At 53.1% G+C, this 12178-nt stretch overlaps 1 protein-coding gene and 1 pseudogene across 1 annotated transcript in view; one reads left to right on the top strand and one right to left on the bottom strand.

Annotated features, from left to right (window-relative positions):
* Positions 1-12178, bottom strand: part of ACOT11 (acyl-CoA thioesterase 11) — a 60092-nt gene that overhangs the window by 32192 nt on the left and 15722 nt on the right. The window lies entirely within an intron of this gene.
* LOC103270281 lies at positions 3147-3656 on the top strand (annotated as a pseudogene).

Raw genomic sequence — 12178 nt, 5'->3', positions numbered from 1 at the left:
CTAATGTTTTGATTTATTGTAGAGATGAGGTCTCGCCAAGTTGCCCAGGCTGGTCTCGAACCCATAGGCTCAGGCAATCCTCTCACCTTGACCTCCAAAAGTGCTGGGATTATAGGCACGAGTCACTGTGCCCAGCCTCACACAGACCTTTCTAAAAATCAAGCCTCACCCGACACCTCCCTGCCCCAGATTTCTCGATGGCTCCCCGTTGGTTGCTCTCAAGATCAAGGTCCGGCCATGATAACTCCTACCACTATCACCGGCGGCCGCTCTCCAAGCTCCAGCCCACATGCAGTCCCTCAGAGCATCACTCTCCCTCCTACTCTGTTCCTCCACCAGGCAGGCACTGCTGCTGCCTAGAGTCCCTCTTCCCGCCCATCTGCTGGGCGAGCCCTTCCCCCTCCCCCTTCACTCCTCCCCAGGGAGCAATAGGAACCCCTAGGCCCCTGCAACCTGGCCATCGCCATCACAGCATTGACCCAACTGTGCAGCTGCTGTTCCCACAGGACAGAGGTTCACACCCAGCACAGGATGGGCGCCGAATAATTGCATATGGAAGAGAGAAAAGAAAAGACTAATGACAAGGGAGGGTTTGGAGCTGAGACCTGAGGGAGGAGGAGGTCTGCAGAGCAGAGAGGCCTCAAGGAGCAGCAGAAAGGGATGCAGAACACCCATGGTCCAGGTGATGTGAACGCTGGGGTAACGGGAGTGGGCAGAGGAAGGCTGGGCATCCCTGCGCGGGTGGAGACAGGGAGAGGAGACCCTGCTAGAGACCAAGGAGTCCCAGCAACCACGGAGGGCTCCCAGAGAGGGGTGTGGCCTGCAGCGATTGGCCAGCAGAGATCACCGTTCTCACAGGCCCTGTCCAGAACAGCAGGCCTAGTGCTAAGGAGACCCGCCCTGGAGGTGGGGGTAGACTTGGGTGGCCTCTGAAGTGACCCACCATGATGCAGGCTGTGCCCAGACCTCGGGGCAGACCTGACTTGGGTTCAAGCCCACTTCTACAGCTAACTTGTGTAACCTTCAGCAAGCTGTTGGACCTCTACGGGCCTCAGTTTCTTCATCTGTAAAAATGAGATCATAATACCTACCTCCACGAATCATTATGGGAAAGAAATGAAAGGAGATCAAGCATATAAACCTCCTAGCACATGCCTACCCTGTGGCTAACAATTATTGAGCTCTTACTGCTAGCATTATAAAGTTGAGTTTGGACTTCCTACAGAAATAGAACTGGGGCCGGGTTCGGTGGCTCAGCCTGTAGTCCCAGCACTTTGGGAGGCCGAGGTGAGTGGATTGCCTGAGCCCGTGGGTTCAAGACCCACCTGGGCAACTTGGTGAGACTTCGTCTCTACAATAAATCACAAAGAATCAGCCGGGCGTGGTAGCGCGCGCCTGTAGTTCCAGCTACTTGGAAGGCTGAGGCGGAAGGATCGCCGGAGCCCAGCAGGTCGAGGCTGCGGTGGCCAGGAGCGTGCCATTGCACTCCAACCTGAATGCCAGAATGAGACTCCAACTTAAAAAAAAAAAAGAAATAGAACTGGGAGAGACCCAAACATAGTTCAAACTGGGATGTTTACACGGTGCTTTCTACCTATGAGCTCACCAGAACCTTATAGCAACCGTGTGAGGGGCAGGGTTATGAGCTCACGTGAGAGGGTCTGTGAGAATTCACAGAAACACCAGCAACCGCAGAGCAAGACTTCAGACCAGGTTGCAAGACTGCCAAGTGCCTGTGCTTCCCACTCTCCCTCCCCTGCCTCTCCAGAGGGGGATGTGAGGCCCTGAAAGGCAGGCCCTGGGAGGGGCAGGGAGAAGAGGCCTTTGGCCCACCCCAGAGCTGCCGGCCAGGCCCCATGAAAGGCCTCACTGTCTGAGCCAGGTCACCCTGAGCAGGGCAAGGGAGGGGCCCAAACGGATGTCCCCACAAAAGTGGCCCCCGCGTCTCAGAGAGACCATGCAATCCAGGCCAGCCCCTGGCGGTTCCCCAGCAGCAAGCCAGGGGAACCTCTCAACATTCCAAAGCTCCCCTTTGGGCCTGTTCCCTCCCTTCTTCCCAAAAAAGGCTATGAGGTGGCCTGCACACACATAGGGGATGCACGTAGGATGCACACGTGGCAGGAGCCAAAATGCAAGCAGAGTGAAGGAGGCAAACAAGGGAAGACAGGACTAGAGCAGGAACCCAGCTGCTGCCATAGAGAACTGCGCTTGGCCTCAAGGTTCCCAGAAGACGAGGCAAAAAAGGGTGGCGGGGGGTGCCAAATTCATAGCTAAAAGAGGGAGCATTTGTTCGTGAAGCCAGCTTGAGGCCTGGGAAGAAGGACACCAGTGGGCTGTCCCGTAGGCTTCCGCCTGTGGTGTAACATCAGATCATTTCTTCATTCCAGAAGACAAGAAATGGTCCCCAGTGCCCTATCATGCATCCTAATTTTGCGTCTAGACACTTTTCAAAAAGTTAACTTTATATTATGTGAATTTTGCCTCAATTAATTATTTCCTTTTTTTTTGGAGCAATGGAACACAGCCTGGTCTTGAACTCTTGGCCTCAAGTGGTCCTCCCACCTTGGTCTTTCAAAGTGCTGGGAGTATAAGTGTGAGCCACAATGTCTGGCCAACTTTTTTAATTCTTGAGAGAAAACACTTAAATTTTAATTTAGTATAGATTAAATTGAATTTTAAATGCCAGCTATATTTTCAGAAAAAAAATATGATGAAAGCAGAAAACAGTGTTTGGTCAGATACCTGGCACATGGTAAGTGCTTTTAAAAAGGTAGGTTTTAGCCAGGCTCGGTGGCTCAGCCTGTAATCCCGCGCCTTTGGGAGGCTGAGGTGAGTGGATTGCCTGAGCCCGCAGGTTCGAGACCCGCCTGGGCAGGCGAGACCTCATCTCTACAATAAATCAAAAAATTAGCCGGGCGTGGTAGCGCGCGCCTGTAATTCCGGCTACTTGGAAGGCTGAGGCGGAAGGATCGCCGGAGCCCGGCGGGTCAAGGCTGCGGTGGCCAGGAGCGGCCACTGCACTCCAATCTGGGTGATAGTGAGACTCCAACTCAAATAAAATAAAATAAAATAAAAAGGTAGGTTTGGAGAGCACGACGGCCTCTGCCCCCGGCAGCCTTTCTGCGCAGCCCCCCTCGGCCACATCCATGGTGCAGGCCTGCTACATGGACGAGTCCTCGGATGACCCGCAGCAGCCGCACCGCCCTGAGTCCAGCCGCCCGGTGGGCCTGGAGCAACTGCACCAGCTCGGGGTGCTCTACTGGAAGCTGGATGCTGACATATATGAGAATGATCCAGAATTAGAAAAGATCCGAAGAGAGAGAAACTACTCCTGGATGGACATAATAACCATATGCAAAGATAAACTACCCACAATTATGAAGAAAAGATGAAGATGGTTTATGAGGAGCACTTGCACTTGGATGATGAGATTCGCTACGTTCTGGATGGCAGTGGGTACTTTGATGCCAGAGCTAAAGAGGATAAGTGGATCCGGATCTTCATGGAGAAAGGAGACATGATAACGCTCCCTGCAGGAATCTACCACACAAAGGCAATTGCTTGTGGGAGCCCCAGTGTGGACGGCGTACAACCGACCCGCTGACCATTTCGAGGCCCGAGGACAGTACCTGAAGTTTCCGGCACAGAATGCATAGCAGCGCTCCCTGGGAACTAGCAGGCACCTTGTAAGGGTCCTGCACACAGTAGCCAAGCAGAACATCAATTGTTTTCTCTTGGCTAGTCTGAGGCTCAGTAACCTTTCCTTTACGAGGTTACTTGATGAGACTATTTTTTAATGAAAGGATCTTGAAACTGATTTTCACATGGAAGCAACTTGGAAAGGTAGACAGATCACCTTCATTTTCTCCAACTTGATTAAGATGAGTGGTTCCCGCCTTCCTCTTACACCCATGTGAAAGTCTCCTTTCTCTTGGAAGGCGAGGCGGAAAGATCGCCTGAGCCCAGCAGGTCGAGGCTGCGGTGGCTGTGAGTGTGCCACTGCACTCGAGCCTGGGCGACAGAGTGAGGCTCTGACTTGAAAAAAAAAAGAAAGTTTCTTCTCTCAAAATGAGGCTCCTTGGGCTCATACTGGAGCAGGGGCAGTAGCAGGTAACACAGCTAGCCAGATAGAAGACACTTCTCCCAAAACTATCTCTTGGGGTGGGAGGTGCTTGCTATGAGGGAAGAGTCCTCTTTCTAGGGACCTCTGAGTTGCTTATGCTACTTCCCTGCTCAAAATAAAGCGAATGCCTTGATTTTATGCTCATGGCTTGAAGTTACCTTCTATTCAAGTATATGTGACTTTTTGCCCGGTGTCTTAAAATCACCTCTGTTTATTTGATTGTATATGTATAGAATTAACTTATATATTAGCTGCATTTTTTCAGTGTGTGATTTCTAGTTTCCCAATTAAGCTTTTGAATTTTAACAAGAGATTTTGCACACTATTTTTCTATGTAACAGTTCTGCTATACATTTGTCTTGTTTGTTATAATCACAAAAAAACCCCCAATCAACCTCATGTTTTAGATGGGCAGGTTGTTTTCTAAATTTCTTTTAAAATCTTCACATTGAAATTAACTTTTCATCATTTTTACATTTTTGTTTCCCACTGCACAGAGAAAACTCAAGCCTTAGATGTTTAAGTAAACTCTGTCTCAATTTTAGGATTAAAATATATGCAGGCAGCATGATAGTAACATAAATATCCAGGGCTTTCTTCTGTCAAGTATTATTCTATTTCAATTATTAAAATATGTGTCAATCTACTGGTTTTTTTTATTTTATGTATTCATTTCTAAATGGTCATTATAAATGGAACTTGTTCACTTTTAAGAATTAAACATTAAAGAAATGATTACTTTTTAAAAAATTTTAAAAATAAAAATAAAAAGTAAAAAGGTAGGTTTGGGCCAGGCCCGGTGGCTCAGCCTCTAATCCCAGCACTTTGGGAGGCCAAAGCAAGTGGATTGCCTAAGCCCGTGGGTTCGAGACCAGCCCAAGCATCTTGGCAAAATCTCATCTCTACAATAAATAAAAAATTAGCCAGACACAGTAGCATGTGCTGGTAGTTCCAGTTACTTGAAAGGCTGAGGCAGAAGGATGGCCGGAGCCCAGCAGGTTGATGCTGGGGTGGCCATGAGCGTGCCACTTCACTCTAGCCTGGGCAATGGAGCAGGACTCCAACTAAAAAAAAAAAAAAAAAGATAGATTTTGTATTAGCTCTCTGGACCTTAGTTTTCTCATCTGTCAAATGGACCATTTAACTAGATAGTCTCCAAGACACTTTCCAACCATGAACTGGTTTGGCTTATAGGAAGAACTCCTTACCGAAATCTCGGAGGCCCCTCACGGGCCACCCCTGCCCATGCCTCCAAGTCTTGCTGTCATTGAAATTGTCCACAATAAAACGAAACTTCTAAGTTTTGAACAAAAGCATAAGCTTTGAACAAAAGCATAGCTAAGCATTCACCAGCTTGCAGCCCACTTCCCTACAGCTGTTTACGGCTTGAAAGTCACTTAGCCCTGTCAAAAGGTCCTAACTTGTAGATAACATCTTGAACATTTGAAAACCTCAAGCTTCTATTTTGGGGTATTTTCCAAATCCTGCATTTCAATGAGTCCACTGACACCAGCCAGTCCAAAGACTCCCTTCAGAAGAGCCAAGCAACAGGGGAATACAGTCTCTTCATCCCCCCCTCACCCCGTCCATCCTATGACTTCACCCCTCACTCCTCGACCAATCAGCAGCCCCCATCTCCTCGGCCCCAGCCCACCAAAATTCCCCTAAAAACCTCAGGCTAGCCAGGCTCGGTGGCTCAGCCTGTAATCCCGCGCCTTTGGGAGGCTGAGGTGAGTGGATTGCCTGAGCCTGCGGGTTCGAGACCCACCTGGGCAGCGAGACCTCATCTCTACAATAAATCAAAAAATCAGCCGGGCGTGGTAGCACATGCCTGTAATTCCAGCTACTCGGAAGGCCAAGGCGGAAGGATCGCCGGAGCCCAGCAGGTCGAGGCTGCGGTGGCTGGAAGGGGCCACTGCACTCCAGTCTGGGTGACAGAGTGAGACTCCAACTCAAAAACAAAAAAACCTCAGGCTAGGCCAAGCACGGTGGCTCATGCCTATACTCCCAGCACTTTGGGAGGCGGAGGCAAGAATATTGCCTGAGCCCACGGGTTCGAGACCAGCCTGGGCAATATGGCAAGACCTCGTCTCTACAGTACATCAAAAAATTAGCTGGGCGTGGTGGCACACACCTGTGGTTCCATCTACTTCGAAGGCTGAGGTGGAAAGATCGCCTGAACCCAGCAGGTCAAGGCTGTGGTGGGTGTGAGTGTGCCCCAGCCTGGGCATCAGAGGGAGACTCCGACTCAAAAAAAAAACTCGAGCCAAAATTCCTCGAGGACATGGATTTGGGGTTCCCTACCACTCTCTCGTTTGGCAGCCATTCCATCATCAAACTCTTTCTGCTACAACTCCCACTGCCGGCCGGGCTCGGTGGTTCAGCCTGTAATCCCAGCACTTTGGGAGGCCAAGGCGAGTGGGTTGCCTGAGCCCACCTGTTCGAGACCAGCCTGGGCAACTTGGCAAGATCTCGTCTCTACAATTAATCACAAATCAGTCGTACGTGGTAGCGCGCACCCGCAATTCTGGCTACTTGGAAGGCTGAAGCAGAAGGATCGCCTGAGCCCAGCAGGTCGAGGCTGCGGTGGCCATGAGCGTGCCATTGCACTGCAGCCTGGGCAACAGAGTGAGGCTCTGACTCAAAAAAAACAAAAACAAAAAACAACTCCCACTGTCTCGGGTATTGGTCTGTTACCAAGCAACGGACATGAACCGGGGGTCCTGTAACAACACCACGTGTCCCCAGTCTCACTGGCCTTCTTTCAGCTCCTCAAGTGCATCACGCCACCCCCACCACTGGGTCTTTGCCCATGCCAGTCCCTCTGCCTGGAGCCCTCTCCCTGCTCCTCCACCTCTGTGAGGCTACTCCCTCAGCTCCTCCATCCCCTCCCCTTCCGGTGCTCCCGGCACTGGGTAATTGTGGGAGTATTTGATTGACAGACCAAAGAGACACAAAGCAGGAACCCTCTCTCTCTCCCCCTGGTATCCACAGGCCCCAGAGCGCCCAGAGCCTGGCTCTCTGTGGACCACACACGTGAGCTTCTGTAGTGGGTCCCCGGTTCCCGCTAGTCACCCCCACGCAGGCAAGGAGAATGCAGACTGAGGTCAGGCAGGACTCCCTGCTTGTGGCCTGGCTCCCATCCCTGCCCCCTCACCCCATTCTAGAACAGACAGCCTGAACATCACCTGCCTCCCTCCACCCCCAGGGATAAAAATAAACTCCTCTGAAATCTGACACCCACCCTCTGCAGGGTCATCTTGAGAACTGCCCCGTCGTCCCAGAGGCCCTCACAGGGGCCTGGGTGAGTGGGAGGGCACTCCTGAAGGCTTTCCCTTTCACCTCTGTCTATCCAAGAGCAAATACTTGAGGCGCTGCCATTGGTGAAGGACATAGGGGATCTATACCCAGAGGAGTCCCGAGTCCCACGCAGGGTCCCCAGTTCCGGGCCACAGAGCCAGGACGTGAGCACGGGCTTCCTCCCCGCCTCGGTCCACCCGGGAGCCTTGTCCTCAGCTCCACCAGAGTGAGAAGGGCTTTGAAGACCCATTACACCTGCTTCGTGTGAATGGAGAGACTGAGGCACAGAGGTCTCTGTCCAAGGTCTTAAGTGAAAGGTCTTAGAGCCAAGCAGACCTTGAGCAAGTTATTGGAAGTGGTTTCCTCCTGGGGAAAAGAAATGACAAGCATTCCCACCCGTCTCCATCCAGGAGTTGTGTGAAGACGAAAGGAGAGACCTGCGACGAAAGGCACCTGGCCCACTGTGAAGTGCTGTGCACCTGTGAAGGAGCAGCATCCAGGAGGCTGGAAGTCTGGAGCAGTGGGGGGGCTGGGTGGGGCCTTGTTTCCCAGCAGCCCTTGTTTCTCACTCTGGGAAACCGAAATGAGGAAAGGGAGGCAGTGGGACAGAGAGTTCTGAAATGGGCAGCCTGCACTAGAATCCCAGCCTGCCCTCAGCAGCAGAGGCAACCTGATTCCTCTCTTCATTCATTCATTCATTCATTCATTCAACACCTGAGCACGCCCCCTACCACGGGCCAGTTTCCTCATCTGTAAGATGAGAAACCCAAGTCCGTTGTAGAACTGTCCTGAAGTGCAAAGGGGGGAACATATGGAAAAGGTTTGTAGGGTGCCATGGTCCTGTCGTCCTTTGACAATTTTCTGTAGAGATAAGGTCTTGCTATGCTGCCCAGGCTGGTTTCTAACACCCAGCCTCCAGCAATACTCCTGCCTCAGCCTGCCAAAGTATTGGTGATGTGAGCCACCATGCCCAGTCCCTGTCCTCCTTTCATTCCGGCACTTATTGAGAGACTGAGTCGACTGAGTGCAGTGGCTCACGCCTGTAATCCCAGCACTTTGGGAGGCTGAGGCGAGAGGATGGCCTGAACCCAGGAGTTTGAGACCAGCCTGGACAACTTGGTGAGACCTCATCTCTACAATAAATCAAAAAATTAGCCGGGTATGGTGGTGCACACCTGAGGTTCAGCTACTTGGAAGACTGAGGCAGAGGTTTGCCTGAACCCAGCAGGCTGAGGCTGCGGTGACTGTGAGCATGCCACTGTGCTCTAGCCTGTGCAACAGACCGAGGCTCCTTCTCAAAAAAAAAAAAAAGAAGAAGAAGAAGAGGCCAGGCTCTGTGGTTCAGTCTGCAATCCCAGCACTTTGGGAGGCTGAGGCAAGTGAATTGCTTGAGCCCACGGGTTCAAGACCAGTCCGGGCAACTTGGCGAGACCTCAACTCTACAGCAAAATTAAAAAATAACCGGGCATGGTAGCACGCATCTGTAGTTCCGGCTACTTGGAAGGCTGAGGCAGAAGGATCGCTGGAACCCAGCGGGTAGAGGCTGCAGTGGCCATGAGCGTTCCAGCCTGGGTGAAGGAGTGAGATTCCAACTCAAAAAAAAGAGAGAGACTGTGCCAGGGCAGGCCCAGACACCAAGCCTAAGTTGGCTCCGCCCTCACAGAGCCAAGGTCTAGATGGGGAGACAGGCAAGATGTCATTACACCCCAAGCAGCGTGTAGAACCTGACTGTGTGGGGGGCTGGGAGCAGAGCCTGCAGGCCAGGCTGGGGTGGGGTGGGGCTGGGAACTTCAGGTTAACCTCAGCCAACATCCTCATTCCCGCCTCTCTGTATTGTTTGGGAGCTGTCCCTGCAGTATGACCACAGCCAGTGACCTCTGGGGCGGGAGCAAATGTTTCAACCTCTCTGGGCACAGTTTCCTCCATTTAGGAAACTGACAGGGCTAGGTGTGCTGGTGAGACTGGGAATCACTGCCCCTCATTGCTTAAGTAGGTAAGATGCACCAGACACTGTGCTAATCATTGTATACTTATTGCCTCTTTTAATTTTTGTTTTGAGTTGGCATCTCACTCTGTCACCCAGACTGGAGTGCCGTGGCCGCTCCCGGTCACCACAGCCTCGCCCTGCTGGGCTCTGGCGATCCTTCCGCCTCAGCCTTCCAAGCAGCCAGAACTACAGGCGCACGCTACCACGCCCAGCTAATTTTGATTTATTGTAGAGATGAGGTCTTGCCAAGTTGCCCAGGCGGGTCTCAACCCCACGGACTTGGGCAATCCACTTGCTTCGGCCTCCCAAAGTGCTGGAATTACACCCTCAGCCACCGACCCCGGCCACGTATCACCTCTTTTAATGTTCACACAGCCCTAACAGTTGGATGTTGTGATTATTCCCATTTTACAGACGGGGAAACAGGCTTAGGAAGGGTAAGTAATGTGCGCGCACACACACACACACACACACACACACACACACACACAAAACCACACAACCACTAAAGGGTAGACTTGAGCCCAAGTCCGTTCACCTCACAGCTGAGGCTGCGTGGCCACTTGGCTGATAACCGTCTCTCTTGCCTGGCAGCCAGAATGATTGCTGCTATGTCTCAGGCATCTAAACCAGCCACCAGCCCTTCCTTGCTCAGACTTGCCAGGCCGGGACCCTTACCCGGAACCAGGACGTCCAAGAAGCTCCCCTCCTGTTTACCCTCATGTGCTCTGCAGGAGACGGTGATTATTATCAGTACTCCTTCCCAGCATGGCCCAAGGTCGACGCACTTTCTGGAACACCGACCCACTGAGCATCTACCAGTGAGGAAACTGCAAACCCTCTGTGAACTGGGAACTGTGCTTTGTAAATTCTAAGCTCTCAATGTGGAGGAAGCTTCATGCACAGCTAGATAGGCTCCTCTCGGGCACAGGAATTTCAGCTACATTCCTGCTTGCTTGCTCCCAGAGACACAGGGCTCACTCACAGACCCTTCCCCTGAAGAGCGGGTCTGCCTGTTCTTTCCTCCTCCCCATCCACCCACCTGGCTGCCTCCCTGTGGCTTCCTCCTTTGAAGCCATCTGCCACCTCCTACCCACCTCCAGCAGAACCCAGAAAGAGGCCGGAAGGGATTCGAACACCGGCAGTCTGATCCCAGGTGTGACCGACCCCCACGATGTGGCCCCTCAGGGGAGCTGCTCTGACAGCACCCAGCCCAGAACACACACAGTCGCAAGCAATCCCCCCTCCCCCAGCCAGAGCTTCTGGCATTGGGGCGGGCCATTTGGGGGCTGTGAAGGACAGACCTGGCCTCTCCCCTCACCGCAGCCTCTCCTGCCCTCCTTGCCAGACAGCCAAGTCGGCTGCGCTGCCTCGGGGTCCCCATGGCAACAGGCACCAGGCAGTGGGCCCGGGCCCTGCCATCCGGCAGGCAACCCTGTCTACCCTGGAGCTGGGCACAACAGCCACGGGCAGCACAATCACCCTCCGGGAGGGCAAGGGACAGAGAATGGCTGTGGAGAGAGAGGGAAAACCAGAGTCAGAGAAAAAAAGAAAGGAGACAAAGAGAGGAGTGGAAAAATGGCGGGGTCAGAGAAAGGGGGAAAAAAATAGAGGCTGGTGGGGAACAGGGCAAGTCAGTGAGGACGGACACACACACACACACACACACACACACACACACACACACACACACACACACAGCAGAGAGAGCCATGAGACGGGGGAAGGGGCCCCTCCAGCCTCTCTCACCGCACACATTCCTACAGCCTGATCTGCGCCGGGCCTAGCAGGATTCTGGCCACAGTGAGGACTTCCTGCCCCAGGAAGCAGGCAGCCTAGGGGGCCCCCTCAAGGCCCAGGGCCTCCTGCAGAGGGGTGGTGTCCCGGTGTCCTCACTCACCCCAGAAAGTGAAGCCCCTTCTCCAGTTGCTCAGGCCGCACTTCCCCACTCAGCATCCCCCTCCCTCCCCCAAGGCCCCAGGCGTCCCAGAGCCCTCCTGCCTGCCCAGGCCTGCGCCCCGCTCCTTCTCCTCCTTCCCACCTCACCCAGCCTCCCCTGCACAACACAACTCTGACAGGCCTCCCGGGCGGGCAGAGCAGCGGGAGAGGAACTGTGATTTCGCCAAGGAACATGTTGCCTCACGCTGCGTGAGTGCAGTCACAGCCTGGGGGACAGGCCCAGGACCAGGCTTAGCCAAGGGGCACCCACCTGTGGGGCTGTTTCCAAGGCCTAAGGCGCCAAAATGGAGCTTTCGAAGAGGCAGAGCTGGGTCTGGCTTGGTCTCTAGCAGAGGTTGCTGGGATCAGCAGGGACACCCATAACTCTTTTGGGAGCACCATCTACACACCAGGCGTTGCCCTCGGCCTCAAGTTCTCTGGTTGCAAGGACCGGTCCCAGTCCCAGCCCACCCCCTTATTTCCTACCCGGTCTCAGAGGAATGTGAACCCACAAGAAAGGTTGGGTGGGGAGTAAAAAACAGGAAGGCACAGGGGCCTGGTGAGAGGGCAGCAAGGTCCAGTGGACTCAAGACTGTGCTGGACCCCGGCCCTGCCTCTGCCTGGCAGGATAAGCCTAAACCATTTACCGAAGCCACTCTGAACCTCACTTTCCACACCTCTAAAATGGGAATGAGAATACCAAGCACTTAGCACAGGATCTGACCCAGAGGAAATGCTTCAAAACCGCAGCTCTTTGTGTTATTAAAAGCCAAGGTGAGCCAGGCTCGGTGGCTCAGCCTGTAATCCTGCGCCTTTGGGAGGCTGAGGTG

The sequence above is a fragment of the Carlito syrichta genome, unplaced genomic scaffold, assembly GCF_000164805.1.
Source record: "Carlito syrichta isolate Samal-C Ts95f unplaced genomic scaffold, Tarsius_syrichta-2.0.1 Scaffold309778, whole genome shotgun sequence".
In the NCBI taxonomy this organism is placed as follows: domain Eukaryota; kingdom Metazoa; phylum Chordata; class Mammalia; order Primates; family Tarsiidae; genus Carlito; species Carlito syrichta.
The sequence above is the reverse complement of the archived record's forward strand: the minus strand, read 5'-3'. Positions and strand labels throughout refer to the sequence as shown.